Source organism: Cebus imitator, unplaced genomic scaffold (assembly GCF_001604975.1).
Source record: "Cebus imitator isolate Cc_AM_T3 unplaced genomic scaffold, Cebus_imitator-1.0 Scaffold113, whole genome shotgun sequence".
Lineage (NCBI taxonomy): Eukaryota > Metazoa > Chordata > Mammalia > Primates > Cebidae > Cebus > Cebus imitator.
The window spans coordinates 1071718-1080307 of record NW_016107428.1 but is presented as its reverse complement, the minus strand read 5'-3'; positions in this window follow the sequence as shown (position 1 = coordinate 1080307).

Here is an 8590-nt window from a genome sequence, read left to right as displayed (position 1 = left end):
ATGATTTCTGTTCTTTTGCATTTGCTGAGGAGTAATTTCCTTCCAATTATGTGGTTGATTTTAGAGTAAGTGCAATGTGGTGCTGAGAAGAATATATATTCTGTTGATTTGGGGTGGAGTATCCTGCAGATATCTATTAGGTCTGCTTGGTCCAGATATGAATTCAAGTCCTGTATATACTTGTTAATTTTCTGTCTCATTGATCTAATATTGACAGTGGGGTGTTAAAGTCTCCCACTATTATTGTGTGGGAGTCTAAGTCTCTTTGTAGGTCATTAAGAATTTGCTTTATGTATCTGGGCACTCCTGTATTGGGTGTGTATATATTTAGGATAGTTAGCTCTTCTTGTTATGTTGATCCTTTTATCATTACATAATGCCCTTCTTTGTCTCTTTTGACCTTTGTTGGTTTAAAGTCCATTTTATCAGAGACTACGATTGCAATTCCTGCTTTTTTTGCTCTCCATTTGCTTGGTAAATCTTCCTCCATACCTTTATTTTGAGTCTATGTGTGTTCTTGCACATGAGATGCATCTCCTGAATATAGCACACCGATGGGTTTTGACTTTTTATCCAATTTGCCGGTCTATGTCTTTTGATTGAGGCATTTAGCCCATTTACATTTAAGGTTAATATTGTTTTGTGTGGATTTGATCCTGCCATTTTGATGCTAGCTGCCCATTAGTTGATGCAGTTTCTTCACTGTGTCGATGCTCTTTACCATTTGTTATGTTTTTGGAGTGGCTGGTACTGGTTTTTTCTTTCCATGTTTACTACTTCTTTTAGGAGCTCTTGCAAGGCAGGCCTTGTGGTGACAAAACCTCTCAGCATTTGCTTATCTGTAAAAGATTTTATTTCTCCTTCATGTATGAAGCTTAGTTTGGCTGGATATGAAATTCTGGGTTGAAAGTTCTTTTCTTTAAGGATGTTGAATATTGGCCCCCATTCTCTTCTGGCTTGTAGGGTTTCTCCCAAGAGATCTGCTGTGAGTCTGATGGGCTTCCCTTTTTGGGTAATCCTTCTTTCTGGCTGCTCTTAGTATTTTTTCCTTCAATTCAATCCTGGTGAATCTGACGATTATGTGCCTTGGGGTTGCTCTTCTTGAGGAATATCTTTGCAGTGTTCTCTGTATTTCTTGGATTTGAATACTGGCCTGCCTTGCTAGGTTGGGGAAGCTCTCTTGGATAATATCCTGAAGAGTGTTTTCCAGCTTAGATTCATTTTCCCCGTTACATTCAGGTACGCCTATCAAACATAGATTAGGTCTTTTCACATAATCCCATATTTCTTGGAGAATTTGTTCATTTTCTTTCATTTTTTTCCTCTAGCCTTGCCTTCTCCATTGAGTTGATCTTCAGTCTCTGATATCCCTTCTTCTTGATTGATTTGACTACTGAAACTTATGTATGCTTCACAAAGTTCTCATGCTGTGTTTTTCAGCATTGTCAAGTAATTTATGTTCTTCTCTAGGNCTTCTACTTGATTGATTTGACTACTGAAACTTATGTATGCTTCACAAAGTTCTCATGCTGTGTTTTTCAGCATTGTCAAGTAATTTATGTTCTTCTCTAGGCTAGTTATTCTAGCTAGCATTTCATCTAATCTTTTTTCAAGATTCTTAGTTTCCTTGCATTGGGTGAGACCATGCTTCTTTAGCTCAGAGAAGTTTGGGCTTTGGGTTTTTAAGGTTTAGTATAAATGTGATTTTAACAGTTAAATGTGTAGAAATAATCAAATACTCCACACAAAGCACTGGGGTAAAGACACAAAGTTCATAAGCCATTGACCTTAAGCTCTAGAAAGTCTACTTCAGTCTAATAGAGGAAACAAGCATGCAAGCAGATAAGATCCATTCAACGGATGGTGGTGAGATACAGAATCCAGAGGCAGCATGGGGAAGAGAGTAATTCATTATGATAAAGAAAGAAGGAAGGACATCAGGAAGTCTTACAGAAAAGGATGCCATCTGGGTGAATTTTGAGGTACAAGTATGAGTGTGGTAGGCAGACAAAATGGCCAAAAAAAGGAGTCCAGAACAAGAAAAGCCTTTCTTGACCTTTCCAGAATGAAATAAATTTTCTCTCTGTGATCCACTCATAGGATTTTATTATATTCCCTTACAATCACAGTTAATATTTACTGAGATCGTACGATGTGTCAGGCATTGTTTAAAGAATTCGTAAAGATAAAATATTGAATTAAACCCTCCCTGCCACCTGTCAGGTAGATCTATTACTAGTCCCATTTAATGGATAAGGGAACTGAAGTACATCAAGCCCAAGTAACTTAATCGAGCTTGTAAGTGACAGAATGCTCACCCAGTAGATTGGCTTCAGAGTTGAAACTGAGAACTATTATACATATTGCTTCTTAGCACATAGCAAATTTAATTTTTTTAGAAAACTCATTTACTATGCAAAACAAGGCTGATAGTTATGTATCACCTATTTTCCTCTCTAATTTCTATTTACCTACAGTAATATGTATGTGTGTCCACAAGCAAACTAATTCAGAATCTACATATTGCAGGTATCACTCTTCATTGTCTCAACAACCAATGCAGCTTCAGTGACAACCTAATTTGAATATAAAGTCCCGTTTTCTGACCTGACTTTCAATTTTATATTGCAAACCAACTGTAGCTATCTTCATGTGTATTGCTCAGGGAATCTCATATTGATTTCCAACACTGAACTTGTGATCAGTCTCCCAAAACTTACTCATCTTTTTTTTTCCTTCCTTAGATAATACCTCTATCATCTTCTGTGTTGCAAATATTTATTCTGTATATACTATGAAGCATTACATTTGAAATTGTGAATGGCTACAATTATTCCCTTTAGTTAGCAGGAAAAAAGTCTAAGTCACAGTAGAAAGGGCATGGAAACATAACTCAAGAAGTCTAGGTTAATTCCTGACTTTACTCCTTTACTAGTCCCATAAGTACTAGTAAACTACTAGTATTTACTAGTACTAGTAAGTGTGGCTGCATGCTCATTACTTATAGAGCAGCTAGTTGAGAGAAAGAGATGGCATAACACCTGGCAAGGATAGAATAAGAAACATAGAACAAAGAAGCAATGATCCTACAGTTGGTAAAACACTCTTTGTTTCTCCTTACTACATAGATGTCATCAAAACATGATTTTAGAAAGTTACATCTTGGAGTCCATACATAATAATAGTAATAGCAACACTTTAGTAAACAATTATACAGGAACTGTATATAGGACATCATCCTGTTTAATCTTACAACATCCCAGTGAGTATATAGCATTGTCCTCAATATGTGGATAAGGACCTTAAAGCTCACAGCAGAAAATAGGAATACCAAGATTTGAACTTGTTCTACCTATCTTCAAAATACATGCTTTTTATCCTATATTTTGCTGGTTAACCTGCTCCCTTACTCGGGTCCTGAGTTGAAGAGAGAGCGGAAAAATGGCATGCATTTGCCTCGAACTCTTGCAGTTGAGCCTAAGTGGTTCAGTTGGAAAGCCAGAGGCCCAGCATTTATTGCTAATGCCCCTTCCTTTCTGCGGGAAGGGTGTCTTCCTCATGTCTATATCTCAAGTACTGGATAGCTTAAGGATAAATAATCTCAAGCTACTTGGGGAGTAGATCCAACCAGTTTCCAGAGCCTAATGAAACAAAATGTCTCCTAGTCCTTTAATGGGAGGACCCTGTTTAATTCTGAGGTTAGCAACAATTCTAATTATTCGAGATCATACAGGTTTCCAAAAATGTCCTGTAAATGTGAAACCAATTTTAAAGCAAGAAGTATCAGTTTATAAAATTATTAGCCCAACATCTGTGATCTATAACATAAAAGAAATAAGACTTTGGTAAGATGGAAGATACCACACATAGAAATGAAAATGCAGTGGAAGATAAACATTAGTAATTTGGAAGAAGTGTGTTACCTTCTGACTGGTGTTGACTTGTTTGAATATTTACTTAAAAAGATTAGGGTGTCAATTTTATTATATTGTCTTCCAGAGAGATTAATAAACATGACAGATTTCTCATTACTGGGACCACTATTGGCCTATAAAATAACTATTTGGATTATTTTATAATTTTTACAATCCAAATAAAATCAATAGCCTCTGACTTTATATACAAAGAATGAATTACATAGACTAGAGAGGTGTTACATTTAAATCTCACAGTAAAATTTACCCTATTGGGCAAAGGTACTCTGCAAGATGGGGGCCTAGATGATACATAAACACACACACATACAAATCCAGTTTGTTTATGATGAATGGGTATGAGTTTTATCTTATTAAATCATCTTGCAGAAGAGAGACACAGAGACAGAAGATATAATCCTAAATTTGCTTCTAAATGTACAAAAATAGAAACAACATATACCAGTATCACAATGATTCTAATAAATACATGCCCCCTTCATTACAGACTTATTCAATATATTTTGAGGCTCCAGTCATGATTGCTGGATACAGTTTGGCTGTTTGGAGATAAAAAGAAACAGAAAACACAGATTCCCACTTTCTCTTTCTGCATATAAGAACACCAAAAAAGGGAATATTTGCTCTAGTTCAAATGGCCTGTTGGTTTCACAATAAGGACTATATACCAGACCTTGACTTTTTTTTATATACAAGGTCTTGACTTTTAGGCCAATACACAAGAAACTCTACAAACTTGCTGATTTATTTATTCAGATATAAATAATATTTATCTATCTATCCACCCATCTATCTATCTGTACCACTATGGATTATGCTAGTTTATAATTCAGGGAAGAGCCAAGCAGATTTGACTCTTAATCATGAATGTTATAGACTACTAAGAATTACAGGAAAAAATACAGATAATTTTACAAGTAATTAAACAATTTAAGACTGTGATAAATGCTATGAAAGAAAGAGTAGAATGCTTGAAAATGCATTAAAAGTTCTTGATTCTGTTCCATTGGTCTATATGTCTGTTTTTATGCCAGTATCATGTTGTTTTTTTTAAATTAAGCTTTGTAGTATAATTTGAAGTCTGATAATATGATGCAACAAACTTTGTTCTTTTTGCTCAGGATTGTTTTAGCTACTCTGGGTCTTTTCTGGTTCCATATAAATTTTAGGATTATTTTTTCTATTTCTTTGAGGACTGTCATTCATATTTTGATAACGATTGAACTGAATATGTTGATTATTTTGGCCATACTGGCCAAAGAAATTTCAGAATTTTACTGGCATTTTGATCACAAAAAAACTGCTAGTCTCAAGTCCAGGGTAAATTGAAAAGCCCTGAATGAAAACAGAATGTATATAATGTATATATGTGTATATATATATCTTCCATAGTTATAGCAAGACTATAATTTAAATACTACCCATATTTTAATTACTCTCAGTGTATACATGCCACAGTATTGAGGACAGTAGTCTCTTCTTGGACATATATTCTATGTAATATACATAAATAAATAATTTTCAAATTTATATTTTGAGTCTTGCTCTCTTTTTGCATTTCAGATCTATGTATCTACTGCCAACCATCCAACTCTGTCCGCTTGTTCTCCAGGGATAGTAACTCACATATCCAAGATGAAACTTGTAATTAGCCATCTCAGATTCCAAAATGCTCTTTTTTCTATATTTTTGACACTGGTTAATAATATTATCCTTTATCCAGTCACCCAACTGCTATGCAGTTGTATTGCAAGCATAGCCTGTGTAGCCACCACAACCATCTACATACTAAATTGTGCCATTATCACATAACACACTCCTAGAACCCTTTATAGCAACACCCATCTCCTTCCTCCCACTATGTGGCTCCCCATCCCCCATTGTGTGCATTCCCTCCCCACCTCCTGCCTCACTCTCTGTAACCACTGAGGCTTGCAATCACTATGAGCCATCTGTTCTTTATCTTTGTGTTATTTCATAAATACGACATAAATAGAATTGTGCAGTATATATTCTTTTAACATTGGCTTCTTTCAATCAGTGTAATTTCCAGAGGTTCTTCCATGTTGTTGCACATATCAGTCAATAGTTTATTCCTTTTTATTGCTGAGTTGTATTCCATGGGACTAATATACCATAGTTTACTTAACAGTGGTTTCTAGTTTGGGTCTATTATGAAGTTACTATAAGCACTGTGTATAAATTCCTGTGTGACAATAAGTCTAACATTTTGTCTGATAAATGCACAAGAGTGCAACTGATGGACGACAGGAAATGAACTGCCAAACTATTTTCTATAGTAATCACACTATCATCCATTCCCACCGGTAATGTGTAAGTGATCCAGTTTCTCTGCATCCTCACCAGCATTTGGTGTTATCATTATTTTTTATTTTAGTTATATTATTCTAAGCTGATAAAAAGTACATTCATGCAGCCCATCCATTTCAATTTGTTTTTAATACCATTCTTTTAAAATAAAATATTAATTAAACAATTTCCTCACAAAGAACTTAAATGCCCCCAGGATGTTTCAAATGAAAAACAAAATTTTCAAAATTATGTAACATGGAAAAAATAAGACTATTAATGTAAAACAATGTAAAAGTCAAAAAACAGAGTAAAGGGTCAAGAAATAATTTCCTAAGACTTTTTGACAGATACTCTAATTCAGGCACCAATGATTGAAAGCCTGATTTATTTTGAAATTATAATGCAATGGCACAAATTCCAGTCTTGTTAAAAAGATGTGTGCCTATTTGGCATTATAATAGAAAACTTAATTAAGCAAACTTTTCAAATAATAGGAATAAATATCCCAGCCAGTGAAAACGTTAGGGAAAGATTTAGCCCTCAAAAAAAAAGAGCCGTGGGGAAAAAAAACAACTTCACTTTCTAGTGGCAAGAATCAGAAAAATAAGAGTATAAAGGAAGACTACAAGTCTTTATACTGCTTGATTGAGTCATGAAAGTCAGACATAATTGAAAATATGAGTTAGAGCCTTGTATATTCTGGGCACTAGTTCAATGTTAACTAAGGTCACTGAAGTAATGAGTAATCTCCTCTATGGCTGGTCACACGACCAAGCTGAAATTCATCAGTAATTACTGTCTAGTTCTTAATCCATAGTCATGATTTATATTGAAACCACTAGCAGAACTGGAAAATCTGATAGCAGGCTCACCAGAATCAAAGTGACTAATGAAAGAAAATAGGGTATGGACTAGAATCCAACATCCTCCAAAAGCTAGCTGTTTCCTTCAGTTTGGTTGAAATCAAGCTATTGAGTAAAGGCTTACCAATAGGATTTAGCAGCCTAAATGATAAATTTTGGGATTCATGGCTTATTTGATCTTAAAATATTGCTAATCACAGAAGGCTAAATACAAACTGGGTAGGACCAGGACTTAGAAATAGACATTCCTAGTAGGCTAGGGCAAGTTCTAGAGCTGTAGTATCCTATATGGTAACTGCTAGCCATGTGTAGCCATTTAATGTAAATTTAAACTAATTAAAATTGAATAAAACAAAAAGTTTAGTTCTTCAGGTACAGTAGCCATATTTCAAGTGGTCAATAGTGATGTTTGGCTAATGACTAATAGTTGGAAAGAATACATAGAACATTTAATCATGACCAAAAAATTTGTTACATAACAGTGTTCTAGAGAAAAGTACAAATGTGTAATTATACAAGGAAGAATTCCAGGCAGGCACTTGGAAGAGGGTGTATTAGTTTGCTATGGCTGCCATAACAAAGTGCCACAAGCTGATTGGCTTAAATAACAGAAATTTATCGTCTCACAGTTCTGGAAAGTAGAAATCTGAAATCAAGTTCTAAGCAAGGCCAAGATCCCTCTGAAGACACTGGGGAATGATTTCTCTCTCCTAGCTTCTGGTGGTTGCTTGACTTGTGAAAGCATAACTCCACTCATCACATGTCTCCATTTATGTTTGCCCCTCTGTCCAAGTTTCCCTTTTTTTTTTTTTAATAACAATATCAGTTATATTGGATTAGGAACCCACCTTATTCCAGTATGACCTCATTCTAACTAATTATATTTACAATGACCCTATTTCCAAGTAAGGTCAGGTTCTAAGGCACTGGCAATTAGGACTTCAACATATAACTTACGGACTTCACAATTTAACCCATAATATATAATATCCAGAGTATATGGTGACATTTTAAAGTGTTAGCAAGGCATCAAGACCTAAAATATGCCCAGTGGTCCAGAAAGAAAGATTGATGGTGAAGAGTCACAATAGGAATTTTAAGATTAAATAATATGCAAAGTTTCTGGCAGCAGAAAAATATTTCCCTTAGCAGGAAAATAATTTTCTCTCAAGCTTCTTTTTTCATTTATTATTATTCCTTTCATATTCAGGCCCTGAGATTGAGACACAAGGATAGAATTTTGGCCCCTTGCAAAAGGTCAGGCCAAGGTTCTAAACAGGCTAAGAAACTCACTAGCTTACCAAGGATGATAATAAAGAATACCAAAACAAGTCAATGCCACAATTACCAAAAGAAGATGTACAGTAAAGATACAATCTTGAGAATCAAGCAAAAATCCAATTATTATGGCTGAAACATAGGTTATGACCTGAACAGTTTAAAAACAGAATCAATCACCTATGAATTAAGGTAGAGCTT